Source organism: Colius striatus, chromosome Z (assembly GCF_028858725.1).
Source record: "Colius striatus isolate bColStr4 chromosome Z, bColStr4.1.hap1, whole genome shotgun sequence".
In the NCBI taxonomy this organism is placed as follows: Eukaryota; Metazoa; Chordata; class Aves; order Coliiformes; family Coliidae; genus Colius; species Colius striatus.
In genome coordinates, this window is record NC_084790.1 from 34,931,532 (window position 1) to 34,948,505 (window position 16,974).

Consider the following 16,974-nt stretch of genomic DNA (forward strand, 5'->3'; position numbering starts at 1 on the left):
ATTTCAACCAGTCCACAAGGCTCCTACAGATTGTTGACAACAATTTCCTGTCAAAGGTGATTGAGGAACCAACGAGGAGGAGTGTGCTGCTGGACCTAGTGCTGACAAATAAGGAGGGCCTGGTTGGGGATGTGAAGGTTGGAGGCAACCTCGACTGCAGTGACCATGAGATGGTAGAGTTCAAGATGCTGTGTGGAAGAGGCAGGACACAAAGCAGGATTGTGACCCTGGATTTAAGGTGAGCTGACTTTGGCCTCTTCAAAGAACTGCTTGGATGGATCTCATGGGATAAGATCCTGGATGGTACAAGTGTCAAATAGAGCTGGTCAGTCCTCAAGCACCACTTCCTCCAAACCCAGGATCAGGGTGTCCCAACGCACAAGAAAGGAGGAAAAGGAGGTAGGAGGCCTCCATGGATGAGCAAGGATCTGCTGGGACAACTCAGACAGAAAGCAGCCATCTATGAGAGGTGGAAGCAGGGTCTGGCTTCTTGGGACGAGTATAGGAACATTGCCAGGGCATGCAGGGGTACAACTAGGAAGGCTAAAGCCCTTCTAGAATTAAACTTGGCCAGGAAAGTAAAGGAAAATAAGAAGGGACTTTTCAAGTAGATTGGCAGCAAAAGGAAGATAAGGGGGAAAGTAAGCCCATTGCTGAACACAAAGGGTGCCCCTGGTGACAGAGGATGCAGAGAATGCTGAACTACTGAATGCCTTCTTTGCTTCAGTCTTTACAGAAAGGGCTGGCCAGGGAAGCCCAGCCCAGTGGCCTGGACAGCAGAGGACTTGCCCTGGGTGAAAGAGGGAGAGGTTAAAGACTTGTTGGCCAAGCTTAACACTCATAAGTCAATGGGTCCTGTTGGGATGCATCTGAGAGTGCTGAGGGAGCTGGCTGATATGGTTGCTAAGCCTCTCTCCATCTTTTTTGAACAATCATGGAGGACAGGCGAGGTGCCTGAGGACTGGAGAAAGGCCAATGTCATGTAAGTCTTCAAAAAGGGCAAGTCTTCAAAAAGTCTTCAAATGTGGCATCCTCATCTGGCAGTGTGGCTTGGATGAGTGGACAGTCAGCTGGATCAGAGTGGGCTGAATGACATAGCCCAGAGGGTGGTGATTAGTGGCACAGAACCGTGTTGGAAGCCTGTGGCCAGTGGAGTTCCACAGGGATCAGTTCTGGGGCCAGTCTTGTTCAACATCTTCATCAACAACCTGGATGAGGGGACAGAGTGTACCCTCAGCAAGTTGGCTGATGACACCAAACTGGGAGAACTGGCTGATTCCCCAGATGGCTGTGCTGCCATTCAGTGGGATCTTGACTGGCTTGAGAGTTGGGTAGAGAGGAAGCTCATGAGGTTCAACAAGGACAAGTGCAGAGTCCTGCATCTGGGAAGGAACAACCCCATGCACCAGTACAGACTGAGGACTGACCTGCTGGAGAGCAGCTCTGTGCAGAGAGACCTGGGAGTGCTGGTTGATAATAAACTAAACATGAGTCAGCAATGTGCTCTTGTGGCCTGAAAGGCAAATGGCATCCTAGGGTGCATCTAGAAGACTGTGGCCAGCAGGTCGAGGGAGGTTCTTCTCCCCGTCTACTCTGCCCTGGTGAGGCCTCATCTGGAGTCCTGTGCTCTGGGTTCCCCAGCTCAAGAGCGACAGACAACAAGAGTCCAGTGCAGGGCCACCAAGATGATCAGGAGACTGGAGCATCTTCCTTATGAGGAAAGGCTGTGGGAACTGGGACTCTTTAGTCTGGAGAAGAGGATACTGAGGGGGGATCTTATTAATATTTATAAGTATATAAATGGTGGGTGTCAGGAGGTTGGGGCATCTCTTTTTTCTATTGTATCTAACAATAGGACAAGGAGTAATGGGATGAATCCTGAACACAAAAGTTCCATTTAAACATAAGAAAAAACTATTTCACTGTGAGAGTGAGGGAGCAGTGGCACAGGCTGCCCAGGGAGGCTGTGGAGTCTCCTTCCTTGGAAGTCTTCAAGACTTGCCTGGACATGTCCCTGTGGGACCTTTTCTAGGCAGACCTGCTTCTGCAGAGGGGTTGGGCTAGATGATCTCTAAAGGTCCCTTCCAACCCCTACTACTCTATGATTCTACAATTCTATGAAAAAGCACATAAATAGCTAGAAATGCAGAGACCCTGTCAGTCTCACCAGCACAGATACCTTCATCCCATGCTCTGATATTCTCCAAAGTGTACTACCCTTCTTTAAAATGCACTAAGATTTATGCAAATGTCTTGCAACTGCATCTCACTTTTTCACCACACAAAACGAGGCTTTATGATGTCTGCTCAGACTTCCCATACTTCCCAGGGTGAGGTAGGTACAGAAAATAGAGAGCGTTAACACTACCCCTGCTAGGGAAATGAACAGCGTAGCTGAGGCAGAAGAGAGGAAGACAGTTCCTGCAAAATGACAAGGTTAGTTCAAACTTCTTACCTTGATCAGAAGGAATCAAGAAACCTGTTTAAAGAAAAAAAAGTAGTCTGGGGAAGCACAGTGAAATCACTGCTTCTTGCATAATCGTTATAACAAAACCACAATCTAGGCAGAAATAGTACAGAGAGAATGTTAGCTTTTACTACCTCCTGACTTTCTCTCCTGGACTCTTTTGCATAGTCTTCTGGCCACACACCTTTATATTGTTCTCCCAGAAAGCTTCTTTGCTTAATTCTGCCACTGCTAACCTTAGGCTGTAGTCTTTTACAATGGACTTTTTGAAAATCCCTTTATATTACTCCTGATGATGAAAAGTATCAATAAAAAAACCTCAAAATCACAGAGCTAGAATGTGTTTATTCTGTTGCATTCAGTCACAATAAATGAGCCATCAAAAATACAGACATAAAGAGGAGAAAGGGAAGAGGCTATAAATATCAAAAAGCCACATCTTTCTAACAGTGAAAGGCTCCTGCCTTTAGCTCCCTTTATGCTCAACAGGGAGTCTCTGAGCTATCATTAAGGATTGTGGCATTTGATTCTCACAGCCTGAGAAGGTTTCCACTAAAGAGTGATGCATATGGGACATGAATTTAGGGGCATGATTCCCACTGTTGGGAACCTGTATGGAGCTGCAGGCTTTGTGATTTCAGGAGATTTTACCCTCAGTTAACAAATACATGAATTTACAGAAAGAAAGCGACAGTGAGGGAAACCAAGAGAGCAAGCATGAATGTACCAATCTAATGAAGCAGCTGATCCTTTAACTATCTTACCCTGAGGCCCATTACAATACTTGAACAGCATCCATAAACACTTCAGATCAATTCCCATCCCAAGTACGAGTCAGCCTTTCAGTCCTTTCATTTCAGCACACTTGAGAGCAATGATCAAAGGCAATGTTGGAGAAGACATGAGCTTCCAGGCGCTGAAATCCATTGACTCCAGAGGAACCAAAATACCCATGCACTTACAGTTACCTAGGCCCCCATATGCTCACTGCTGCCCTCCCTGCCTGCAGTACTACAATTCCTCATCCTGCCTCTGGACACGCAGAGAAGTCAGGGAAATGCTTTGGAAAATCTCTATCTTATAGACATTTTGAGAACCCTCCTTTACTGCTTAACGTTCACTTATTCTCTGAATTCATTGTGTACTGAGTAAAAAGAACAAATCATTTAATGTTAAAATTCTCTGACTGAACAAAACTACAAGCAAATATTTCTATAATTCTATACAAAAAAAAGTTTGACTTGGTCAATGAAAGAGCTACTGTTAAACACACTGTACACCTAAAGAGCCAGGCACTAGAAACTAGGAGCTCCTGAGTTCCAAAGCCTGGAGGTCCCTCCTGCTGCTGGTCAGATTCTGCTCTGCCTCAGATAAACGAGAAGTGTTGACTGGAGAAAGCCCTGATCTCCTGAGACTGGAGCACAAAGCAGTGCTGACAGCACTTCTGGTTCTGCAATAAGTCCCAAAGTGTTTCACATTTTTCCTTTTCACCCCAACTTTTGCAACTGCAACATTAAAGGAGAATTTCAGCTTTTCCTAAAAGCTCTTCTACTCCCTGTCTCCTCCTCCCATATTAACCTTCTGACTGCAATGAAAACGTACAGGGATGAACAGGCTACAGGCTCAAATGGATGGTTGTGGATGAGTACACTCCCTTTCCTCAACTTAATTACTTTGAAAACTTTGTTATTTAGGGGCTGCCTGAAGATCTCTGATGGGCTAGGAAAGGAGACTGAAGTTTATAGCTTCCACGGGGGTATGTTTTCTTGAGCAATTTCACTCCCCTGAACTTAGAACCAAAAACTCTGTGCTGACATCTGAGATATTGTTTGTGTTTGCATTTACATATATTCTCTGTTGGTTACTAGGCTCAGAATAGGAAGATAGTAAGTAAGTCAGGAAGAAAAAGTTGTAAGTCATTACACAACTTTATGAGAATTTCTTTTTACACATGTAAATATCCATAAACATAGAAACACATACACATATATCAAGATATCCAGCATAACTCTATGTGTGAACAGTGAGGAAAAAATTGGTCTCCTTTTTTTTTTTTTTTTTCCCCCCTTCCATGTGGCTATGTGTAAAAATTACAAGATTTTCCAAATATTTAACTCCCAAAGGATTTATTGCTTGGCATTAACAGATCTACAAGTGAATCTCTTCAAGGAGAATTTTAAAAGGCTTGGTCATATGCTTAAGAAATTAAGCTCTTCCTTTATTCAGCCATGTATTTTAGCATGTATCTTACTGTCAATGCATGCTTATATTGCAGAGTAGTCAGTGGAGTATAGACATATGTTCTGAGGAGATCGCAAGAAGCTTTGTGAGCTGGTGCCATTATAGACGTAGATATAGGAAGATGTAATAATGGGAAAAAAAGGCCATTCTGGGCTCCCAAAGTCATGACTGGAATTCCTCACAATCTTGGAATGAAAATGCAGCTTTCAAAAGTGTAAGAGTGCCTGGAAAGGATACATCCCACCAACATTAAAGGTCTTGTAGGTTTTTTTGGTGCCTAAGAAGATTAAACATTGTATCTTGTTTTGGTTTTTCATCTTACTGGTTATTTCTCAGACACACTTGTTAACCATTCTCGGTGAAACAGAGTTCAGTGTATTTCCGATATTAATCTCTACAGATGTCAGGAGCAGGCAGGACACAAAAGTCTTTTGCAGCCGCAGAAGCCCGGGAATACAGCTAATTATGTCGGCATGGCTCCCTCTGCTGCTGCAGGACAAAAAGAGCATTTTGCAGCCGGAAGCTTCAGTATCAGTGCGTTTCAACAGAATTCGTATCAAAACGTTTGCAGAAGAAAAGTTCATAGGTAAATTTTTATCTGTAGGTTTTTGACCAGAGGAAATCCACCTAAGAAATTCCTGCCTCTTCTGACTCTGTGTGTATGTAAAGCTTTACATACCAAAGCCGATTGAAACAGTTGTTTCAATCACCCTTTTGCTAAAAACATCTGATGCATTGTCTCCTTGTATTTCTCTATTATCCTTTTTCTTTCCCTCCTTTTCATCAGTCCAAGTCTTCAGACAAATCTTTTTGCAACACAATGCCATATTCACTACTGTTGTCTGAAATATTTTTTAAAAAGTTTTGGTTTAAGTTATTTTTTGTATTTTCATATTGTGCCTAAAGCTAAGCAGTCTTTAGCCTTTTACTGAACAGGTGCCATAGCAATATACACTGTGGAATATCATGCATATTTATTTCCCACTCTGTGTTTCAGTCCAGCTCTCTTCTAGTTATATCAAAGATTTTTTTAAAATCCTTTCTCATTTTTATGAGAGACAGAAAATAGTTTTTGTTATAGTGGTACATATTTTTTATTAACAAAAATGTGCCTCTAACAATGAAATATTTATTTCTTAATTTGATGAACTTTGATGTACAGTTCAAGTGAAACTTGTAAAAAAACTTGTGCAGCATTTCAGAGTTTCAGGTCCCTTAATTTCCTGCAATCATGTATATCCAAGGGGCTTGTGGTAGCCTGGTCACTAGCACTGGTGAGGAGCAGCTCACTATTAAATCCAGTTCCAAGTGCTGTGTGCAGGGGTTTCTGACTCTCTGCTGATAGCCTGAAGTGAATGAATTAATTTTCTTATCCCTTACTCCCTCTCCGACGTGATAAACAATTGAAAGTCAAATGTGTGCATTGAGCACAGTAATTTCATCAGTATTCAATATGTAGCTTGCCCCTGAGCTAATGTCTATACAAAATGAACAGGAATGGAGTAGAGTTTATGTGCTACTCCCTATGATCAAAGAAAATCTCCTTCACTACTTTAACCAAGCAGGAAAAACCTTTGAGAAACTGCTTACAGAGTGAGAATCAGCAGCAAGGAGCTCCTTGTCTTTCCCTCTGCCTCCTCACCTCCTGAGTTGAGGATGGGTGCTTTTGTTCATGAGTTGGGTGATTCACAAGGAAATCATCCTAGTTGGGCAGAAGAAAAACTGCCAGCCCACTTCTCTGGCACTGATTCTGCATGTCTCCCCATGACAATATTAAGTTAATGCCAACACATTCGTGGAGCAGAACTTGGGGGCAAAAAACCACCAAGAAAGTCAGTACACCTCTGCTTTAACTTGTCTGGACAAAGCCAAAGCACAGTTGTCATTTTTTTTTTCTTTTGGTCCGAAACAGAGTTTACTTGAAACTGCAGGTTTTAAGGTTTATTCGTAATGTAATATTGCAAATGAATAGGATTTTCAAGCTAGAAGGCACTGTTAGTTCTCTTTGATCAAAAGTACAACTAAAGTTGGTTATGTCTCAGCCTAACAACAGTGGCCTAGTCCTTAGTAGTATCATAAACAGAGAACATTCATCAATAGTTATGTACAAAATACTCTCCTGATGAGCTCTGACTTGGTTGAAATGACTCTTCCATAACACAGCAGAGCCCAAAAGTATGCAAAATAAGCACAATCAAATTGAAACCTTGTCAAGTACTTCTTAAAAAAAGCCAAGGAAGTCAAACTGTGGAACATATTTTGACAGGATTATCCCTGTAAAATACTGTATGAGTTACTAGTAATTGCATTATACTGCAGCACTTCAGATGTTACTGTACAAATGACATGAACGTATTGGCAAAATATGAACATCATTTCAACTTGCAATTATTTATTACTTTTGAGTTATGCCAACAATATGTGTCGAATTTCTTAAGAAGCACAGTTGTGTATTTTATAAGAATGTATCTTCCTTCCCCTTCTTCTGTAGGTAACTGAGAAAAGAACTTAGGTGACTAGGAACCCCTAGACTTTAAAAGTGTCCAGGTTTAGAGGGCTAACATTTTTTGTAAGTCTGAGCTGTTAATATATCTTTTATTAGACACTAAGAAATGAAGACATTACCTGCAACTGACCCTTGCTTAGTTTATACAAACAGGGCTAGTCTTTTACCCATTTCATTGGTAGCCTTTTCATTTTCTGGGCCTAGATCTCCAAGCTTCCCAGGAACATCATGAAATTTTGCAATTAGCTTAACTGAGTACATTGTAATGATGATGTAGTCTATCTCAGCACACAGCCAACCCACTGGAACCCATCAAACAAATACCAGACGCCATTCTTTTCAGAGTATTGAAATCCCTGTATCTGCAGAAACATGCAATAAAAAAGCTCCACATCAGATCCATTCACCAATGCCACTGAAATATATTTAAATGCATTTAAATGAATTAAGTTAAATTAATGAATTTAAATAACAAACTTTCTCTTGAGCAGTGCGTGGTAACAAATCCCACGTTTCCTGGATGTAAAAATGCTTTTTTATTCCTCCTATCCACTTATGGACCCTGATTTGGTGAAAAGCTTACCAACATATGCCTTGGGAGCTCTTTCCTTCTCTGGGCTGGGCCTGGAGGGGAAAAATTTGCCTGGAAAACAAAGTAGAGCAGCCAGGAGAGAAAAGTAAGAATATAGGATAGCAATTCCCCAGGCTGCAGAAGGGACATCTGGAGAACAGGAAGAGATGAGAGGTGAGGCTCTGACAATGAAATGTTGTGTCCTAACGTGTGCAAACCATAGAGATGAACTGGCCTTTCAAGGCATCCCTAATTCACCTGCTTCTTTCTTAACACTCTAATATCAACAGAGGACATATTGTGTGCTTTGCACCATGGTAGTATGGCTGGTGGCATCAACTGATGTGGGGTTGACCTTGGAGGGAGGTAGTATCTAGCCTTTGCCTTCTTGAGATGTCTAACTCAGTCTGAAGAAGGAAGGCTGAGCAGTCACTGCATAGAAGCATGGAACAGGGAGCAGGGCAGAAAGACTTTCCAGAGAAGGGTGAGCCCTTCCTTAGCAACCTGAAGAACATTGCTGTGCTGATTGAAGGAGTCACTTCCTCTCTACAGGTGATGTGCAAAAGCTTGGTAGGAAAATACATGTTCTCCAAATATCTGCTGCCTCTGGCAAGATCCCGGTGGATGCACACTGTGCTGCTCACAGAGGTTATTCACTACTGCACTTTCCTGGCAAATAACATAGAGCAGCAATGACTGTGTCATCAAAAGTAATTTTTATCAAATGAGAGTAAAAATGACTCCTAGCTATTTCAGGATAGATGATCCTGTAACAGGCTTGAGCTAAAAAGTAACTTACCAGAGCATTTTGTGGTTGAACCAGATGAAAATTACACACATGAAAGCCTCACAAATCTTTTGCTCTTCTGTTTTATGGTGGTGGTACTGCAATAGAAGCCAACCACAGTTACAAAGCCTGGACCAGGCTCTCCTCATGTCACCATTGATAAATGCTAAAGGCATGGTACACCTTCAAGCTCCCTAGACGCATCATTCCCCTGAAAAGTTTCAATTTCTAGCTATCACTCCAGCTCCAAAGAAAACAACATGCTTGTCAGTCCATGCTGGAAACAGGGAAGAATGTGGGTTTGCCCTCAAGCTGTTGTACACTGCAGAACTGTCACCCCTGCAAATACACAGCTCAGATACTTTGGCATTTTCTTGTGAAGAGAGATGTCTCTTGCACAACATCTCAGCCAAAGACTGTGTAACAAAACAAGCTCCCTCTCACTGGTGGTTGTGGGCTTTGACTGTCTGGAATATAAAGGATGAAAGGTCTGCTGCAAAGAGCAGCTGGGATGAAGACCACACAGAAAGTGGTCCACGATAACATCACACTTTCACTGGCCTTTTTGTTCTCCTGATTTCCCTTACTCATCCTTGCTGTCTCTGACTTAGCTGTCCCTTTCAAAAAATTTTAAAGTATCTTGTAAGAAGTAGCTGCCCATTCAGATGGGGCATTCAAATGTGAAATTAAGACCATAGTGTAGTTGAGTGAAGAGGGTGGTGATACTGTAGAGATAGAGCCAGTTCTCCAAGTCCCAGCTTGTGAGTTATTCCCTAAGGCCAACTATGGAAATAAACTTTTAAAACTCCCACTGTTTCTTTCCCCCTAATCCACTGACCTTAGCTTGTTCTTGACCTCCTGCTTTTCATCTGCTATCTGGAAATGAGTTCTGTGCCACCAGATACTGCTCTGGAGGATAGTCTCTGAACCTAGGGGAGTAATAGGCTGAACCTTGTCTTTCTCTCTCACAGACCTCAGATCTCTCATCTTTGCTCTTTTAACAATGGCAGATGTTGCACACAGGAAAAGGCAACTGAAAAAATATACAAAAATACATAACTATATTTTAAATTAAAACAAACCCAAACAAACAAGCAGGAAACCATACACAGAGAGGGTCCAGAACAATTTCTGAGTCTCTGACTCTCTCTGCTGTCATGCTGGCAGGTGCAAGCCAGTGCCTTCTGATGGACAGCAGGACTGTGAGGACAGGTCAGAGTTTCCCCAGCAGAAGATAGTTACAGAGGGTCTCTGCCTTCTCTTCTTCATAAGCTGTCGTACTGTCTGATCTTGGGGTTACATAGCCAACACTGGTCATCCAAAACCAGCAAAAACCCTAAGTGAACCTCGAAGCAGGACAAACAAAATGTGACTTTTATTAGAGAGACGTGAAACTTTGATTTCAAGATCCATCCCTCAGAACAAACATCCAAGCTGCTCTAAACATTTGCTTTGCCCAGAACTGGTCTTCAGGCTCACATACACTCTGACAGTACAGTGGTTTTGGGTGTATGAAGTTACTGTGAGACGCTAAAAAGGAAAATTGTTGGCCTCCTGCCACCTAGCTCACTGTGTAGTGAATTTTTTTCCTTGCATTATTATTGTTGGAACCTTTTGTATGTGTTCAATGCTGTAATTTAACACTGGAAAGTACTGCATTGGGAATAAAACAAGAAACCATTTTGTTATCCAACTCATATCCCAGATTTCCTAGCAGTACAACTTTGGTTATTTTATCAGAAATTAGAATGATTTTTCTGTAGAAACAGTCAGATCTGCATCTGGAAGTCTGGAAATAATTCTCACTTCATTCATTTCTTTATCATATCTTTGCAACTTTTTGCACCTTTGCAACTTGCCTTACTCTTGCTATTTATTCCTTCCAGAAGATAGGCTTTTACTACAATAACTCAGCAGAACATAGTAGATACCACATCTCACAATACTTGTGCTCAAGCTATAAATCTCATTCCTACACAAATGAATAAGTGGCTACCTAGCAATTAGTTGAAAGGGTGTAATGCTTACCACAATATTCCAGCACAAGTTATTCCTAAGGATCTAAGCACATAACAGAGATTATCTATTCTGATCTCATGTGTAGCCACTGAATTCCAGCAAATTTGAATGCAATTATACTGTTTTTTCATTTTTTTTTTTTAAAGCCTGCAAATATGGGAAAATCTGCCATGTTGTTCAGTGTGTTGTGACTCACTCTCTATAAACCTTTCCACTTTTGTTTCTGGTCTGAATTACTCCAGCCCTGGCTCCTAGCCATTGCCTTCTTCCCTCAGCTTGTTTTGCTACACAAAAGAAAGGTCTATGATCCCTTCTCTAGGAAACTCTCTAGAGAGTGACATCAAGTCAATTCTCTTGAACACATGAAATGGAGCACGCTTCTCAAATAACCTCACAGTAAAATGAGTTTTATTGACTTCAGGTGATTCTTGCTGTTTTTTTTAAAATTTCTTTGCAAATTTTTAACATCTTTTTTGATGCCCAATGCTGCACACAGCCACAACAGTCTCCCTGTTCCTAGTTTCCCACTCTACATGAAATAGGAGTTTTCAGTATTCTGATTGTCTTATGGCACTGCTTTGGAGGACCTAGCTCAATGAAATCTCTGTCATGATCCATTACCTCTACTGCAGTGCATATTAGGATACTGCCCTGGTTTTGGCTAGGATAGAGTTAACTTTGATGAGGAAGTAGGAAGGGGCACAGCATGGGCAGCTGACCTGGGCTGGCCAACAGGTATTCGATACCATACTGACATCATGCCCAGTACCTGTTGATGTATTTGCTTAACTGCTGTTGGCCCATAATTTGTCATATGCACTATGTATTCTCTCTGATAGTGTTTATGTCCTTTGGAAAAGGGACGAAAGCACTCGTTCTGATGTACTGGTTGTTACTGGCTTATGGTATGGTTGTATCACTGGGTATGGAGCTAGGCCAATACTTGTACATGACTGGGTTGGCATTTCTGCAACTTGGACATTTATTTTCAGAATGTAGTGACAGTAATGACACTCAGTTCATGGGAAAAATGGAGGGACGTAATTTTTCCATTTTTTCCATCCTCCCTTACTCATTCAAGTTAACTGCAATAGCTTTTGACAATTCAGAATGCACTTGGGATGTCCCAACCATTGTGGTTTTATTGCTCTGTCCTCTAGGTAGGGTGTTTTTCTTGGGTAGAGTTGTGAAATGTGTTTTCCAGACTGTTATGAGGTTGGGCAGCTATGGAGGGATTGATATACAGAAGAATATGAACAGGTATTGGAAGAGTTTTTTACTTGTACAGATTAGGAATGCCACCCTAGCAACCACTGTGGCTGTTCAAACTGAGGCAACTGATGCTGTTGCTGCCCTAACTCCAACAGCAGACACTGATCCTGAATCAGAGGATCAACCTGTGGCAGTGTCAGTTGCTCCTGTCCAGAAAAAGAAACACATAAAAAAATCAGTTCGCCTTGTGAGGGATGAAGATGAACCAGTGTCATCACAGGAACGGGAGGAAGAGTCAGAGCCAGAGCCAGAGCTAATCACCCGATCCTTGTCCCTGAGCGAACTGCGAGAAGTGCAAAAAGATTACAATCACCACCCAAGCGAGCACCTTGTTGCCTGGGTGCTCCGATGCTGGGAGAATGGGGCCCACAGCTTGGACTTGGAGGGCAGGGAAGCCAGGCAGCTGGGCTCTCTGTCCCGGGATGGCGGCATTGACAAGGCGATTGGAAGGAAGACAGAAGTCCTCAGCCTCTGGAGAAGACTTTTGTCTGGTGTGAGGGAAAGATACCCCTTCAAAGAAGATATCATATGCCACCCAGGCAAGTGGACCACAATGGACAAAGGTATCCAGTACCTGAGGGAGTTAGCTGTGCGGGAAATGATTTATAATGAGCAGTTACCAACAGACCCAGATGAGGTCCAGTGCACACAGTCTATGTGGCGAAGATTTCTGCAGAGTGCACCATCATCTTATGCTAATTCATTGGCAATCATCTCCTGGAAAGAAGGCGAGGGGAAAACAGTGGGGGAAATGGGTGTTCAACTTCGGCAATATGAAGAAAGTCTGTCTTCCTCCCTACAGGCTGTTGTCTCGGCTGTAGAAAAAATGTCAAAAGAGTTCCACCAATTCAAGGAAGATATGTCCCGCACTCCACCTGCCCGAGTCCATACTTCAGCTATTAGTAGATGTCCCTCTGTTCAAGAGAGGGAATATAGAGGGCAGACACCACGAGGTGCTTTGTGGTCTTACCTGCGGGACCAGGGAGAGAACATGAACAAGTGGCATGGGCAACCTACTTCGGCCTTAAGGGCACGGGCACGGCAGCTACGGGGAAAAACCGCTACAAGGAGCAATTTCTCTTGGAAAGATGCTGCTCCAGTTTCCAGTGAGCAACTCTCTAGACAGAATAGAAGGGTTGAGCTCTATTCTAGTCCCCTCAAGGGGACTTCTAGCTCTTTTCTACAAAAAGTATCCAATGACTGCCATGGCCAGTACTAGGGAGGCCCTGCCTCCAGCCAGGTGGAGGAGAGGGACAACCGAGTTTATTGGACAGTGTGGATCTGATGGCCTGGCACATCAAACCCACAAGAGTACAAGGCTTTAGTGGACACTGGAGCACAATGCACTCTGATGCCATCAAGTTGTAAAGGGACAGAATCTGTTTGTATTTCTGGAGTGACAGGGGGATCTCAACAGCTAACCTTGTTAGAAGCTGAAGTGAGTTTAACTGGAGATGAGTGGCACAAACACCGCATTGTAACAGGCCCAGAAGCCCCGTGTATCCTGGGCATAGACTACCTTAAGAGAGGGTATTTTAAGGACCCAAAAGGGTACCGGTGGGCCTTTGATGTGGCTGCAGTGGAGACAGAGGAAATTGAACAATTATCCAGCATGCCTGGCCTTTCAGAGGACTCTTCTGTTGTGGGTTTGCTGAAGGTTGAGGAGCAACAGGTACCAATTGCAACCACAACAGTGCACCGGCAGCAATATCGCACCAGCAGAGATTCAGTGATTCCCATTCATAAGTTGATTCGCCAACTGGAGAGCCAAGGGGTGATCAGCAAAACTCACTCACCCTTTAACAGTCCCATATGGCCAGTGCGAAAGTCTACTGGAGAGTGGAGACTGACAGTGGACTATCGTGGCCTGAATGAAGTCACGCCGCCGCTGAGCGCAGCTGTGCCGGACATGCTGGAACTCCAATATGAACTGGAGTCCAAGGCAGCCAAATGATATGCCACCATTGATATTGCCAATGCATTCTTCTCAATTCCTTTGGCAGTAGAGTGAGGGTCCCAGTTCGCTTTCACTTGGAGAGGGGTTCAGTATACCTGGAATCGACTGCCCCAGGGGTGGAAACACAGCCCCACCATCTGCCATGGACTGATCCAGGCCACGCTGGAGAAGGGCGAGGCCCCAGAACACCTGCAATACATTGATGACATTGTTGTGTGGGGTGACTCAGCAGAGGAAGTTCTTGAGAAGGGAAAGAAGATAATTCAAATTCTTCTGAAGGCTGGTTTTGCCATTAAACGAAGTAAGGTCAGAGGGCCTGCGCAGGAGATCCAGTTTTTAGGAGTAAAATGGCAGGATGGATGTCGCCATATCCCAATAGATGTGATCAACAAAATTGCAGCCATGTCTCCCCCAACTAGCAAAAAGGAAACACAAGCTTTCCTAGGTGTTGTGGGTTTTTGGAGGATGCATATTCCAAATTACAGTATGATTGTGCGCCCTCTCTACCACGTAACACGGAAGAAAAATGATTTTGAATGGGGTCCTGAACAGCAACAAAGTTTTGAACAAATGAAACAGGAGATTGTTCATGCAATGGCACTTGGGCCAGTCCGGACAGGACCAGATGTTAAAAATGTGCTCTACACCGCAGCTGGGGAGAATGGTCCTACTTGGAGTCTTTGGCAGAGAGCACCTGGGGAGGGTCGAGGCCGACCCCTTGGATTCTGGAGTTGGGGATACAGAGGATCCGAGGCCCGATACACTCCAACTGAGAAGGAGATACTGGCAGCATATGAAGGGGTTCAAGCTGCATCAGAAGTGATCAGCACAGAAACGCAACTTCTCCTAGCACCCCGACTGCCAGTGCTGGGCTGGATGTTCAAAGGGAGGGCCTCCTCCACACATCATGCAACTGATGCTACATGGAGTAAGTGATCAGGGTGATCTGTGGAAGTGCAGTGTTGTGGAGGTGGAATGCAGGAGAAAGTTCTTCAAAAAGCACCTATTTTCCTGCATGAACATTTCTCCAGGTATCATTTTCCAGAGTTGAAAATGCTCTCAGTCTCTAAAGCCTTGGGCTACGATCTGTTAAAGGCCCTTTAGGTGTACCTTTCAATGAATTTGAATTCAGCTCTGAGACATACTCAGTTATACCAACACATCCTTTACTCTTGTGAATGTTGTGGATCTTACTAACACACCTATTTTTCCTCACTCTGATTTTATCACACAGCCTTTTCTTCTGTTTCAGCAGCAGTCCATGTCTCTCACTTTCTCTTTTTGGTTAAGCAAATTATTTAGAAGGCATTTTAGCACAGAGTGGATGCCTGCACAGCTCTGAGTCACCTCTACAGGTCTCTATCAGGGTTAAGGCTGCAGCATGATACGCAGGCAAAGAGGCAGCTGGGATTCTCTGAGGCAGATAATGAGTTTGGTGTTGTCTACAAAATTGATAAACACAGCAATTGGTGCCCTTGGTGAGAAGGTTAAAATGTGCTATCTCACTAACCAGATAACCAGTGGGGAATGGGGCTGGAATGGCTCCCAGGCTCTCAAGTACCGTTCAATTCTTAGCCAGTATGTTTTTCCTTTAGCCTCTCCAGGGGCAGTTGGAGTGCAGTCCAGCCCCAAAGTGGCTTTCCACAGCATTTTCCACATAAAAAATGATTCTCCAAGGCCCACTAACCACTCTCAAGACTGACAGGCCACCAGCTGTGTTAAGACAACATGTATGTGTTTCTTAAACACAATGGAAAACAAACTAAAAAAAATCTTACTCGTTAAACCTTTCAGTTATCACAGGTAGCAACCAGTTTGCAAAACCAAAGTCCAGCCACTTGACCTCAGTCTTTGCTTCTGGGTTGGTGCTAGGTACTAACAAGATTAATGTGTAGGCACAGATTCAAAGGACTGCCTTTTGCGTGCAGCCCGACAACTTCAGCTCCTACACTGTACAAAATTCTGTAACTTTATAACATGCAGCTGCTCAAGCAATAATCCAAGAGGGTTTAGAAATGTTTTGTGACTCAGTCTTTGCACAGTGCTTTGCTGCTGCTGTGAGATTTAGCTCAGGCTGATGTCTGACAGGAGAGTTCAAGGAGCGGAAAGGCAATGGTTCAGATAGCTTTTAGAAACATAGCTATGTCCATCAGATTGCTTTGGCTCTATCATCATTATATAAAGGGAGCAGCAGAATGGACAAAGCTGCTGTAGTTCAACAAGTCAGTTGTTCTCTGCACATGCCTCACACAAAGCATCTCTTCCCAGCAACTGGGTACATGCAGAGGTGTGTGAGTTTATTCATCAGGCTATGGATACAACTCTGAGGTTTACCTCAGCTTCAACAGTCTCCTGACTTCTCCCTGACATGCCTATCTTTTGTATCTCTCAGTATGTGTTTGTACGACCCATTGCACTACAGGACTATGGATTTACAGTAATAAGCAACAAGAAGTATCCTAAACTAACGTCTACCAGGAGGCAGTGCCTTAGCTCTTTACATTAAATTCTGCTGTATGTGAATACCTGCCCTGGTGAGGCCTCATCTGGAGCACTGTGTCCAGTTCTGGGCTCCTCAAATCAAGAGGGACAGGTAACTGCTGGAGAGAGTCCAGCGCAGGGCCACCAAGATGATCAGGGGTATAGAACATGTTTCATAGGAGGAAAGACTGTGGGAACTGGGGCTGTTTAGTCTTGAGAAGAGGAGACGGAGGGGAGATCTTATTAACATTTATAAATATCTAAAGAGTGGGTGTCAGGAGGTTGGGACATCCCTCTTTTCTATAGTAGATAGTAACAGGACAAGGGGTAATGGGATGAAGCTGGAACGCAAAAAGTTCTACTTAAACATAAGAAAAAACTATTTCACTGTGAGAGTGACGGAGCAGTGGCACAGGCTGCCCAGGGAGGTTGTGGAGTCTCTTTCCTTGGAGGTCTTCAAGACCCGTCTGGACATGTTCCTATGCGACCTGATCTAGGTGAACCTGCTTCTGCAGGGGAGTTGGACTAGATGATCTCCAAAGGTCCCTTCCAACCTCTACCATTCTATGATTCTATGAATACCAGAAGCAAAGACTTTAGCTGTTTGTATTCCACAGCCATGATCTTTGTTCAGTGATATCTGCTTTGCCATTTATACACCATTACAGGTACT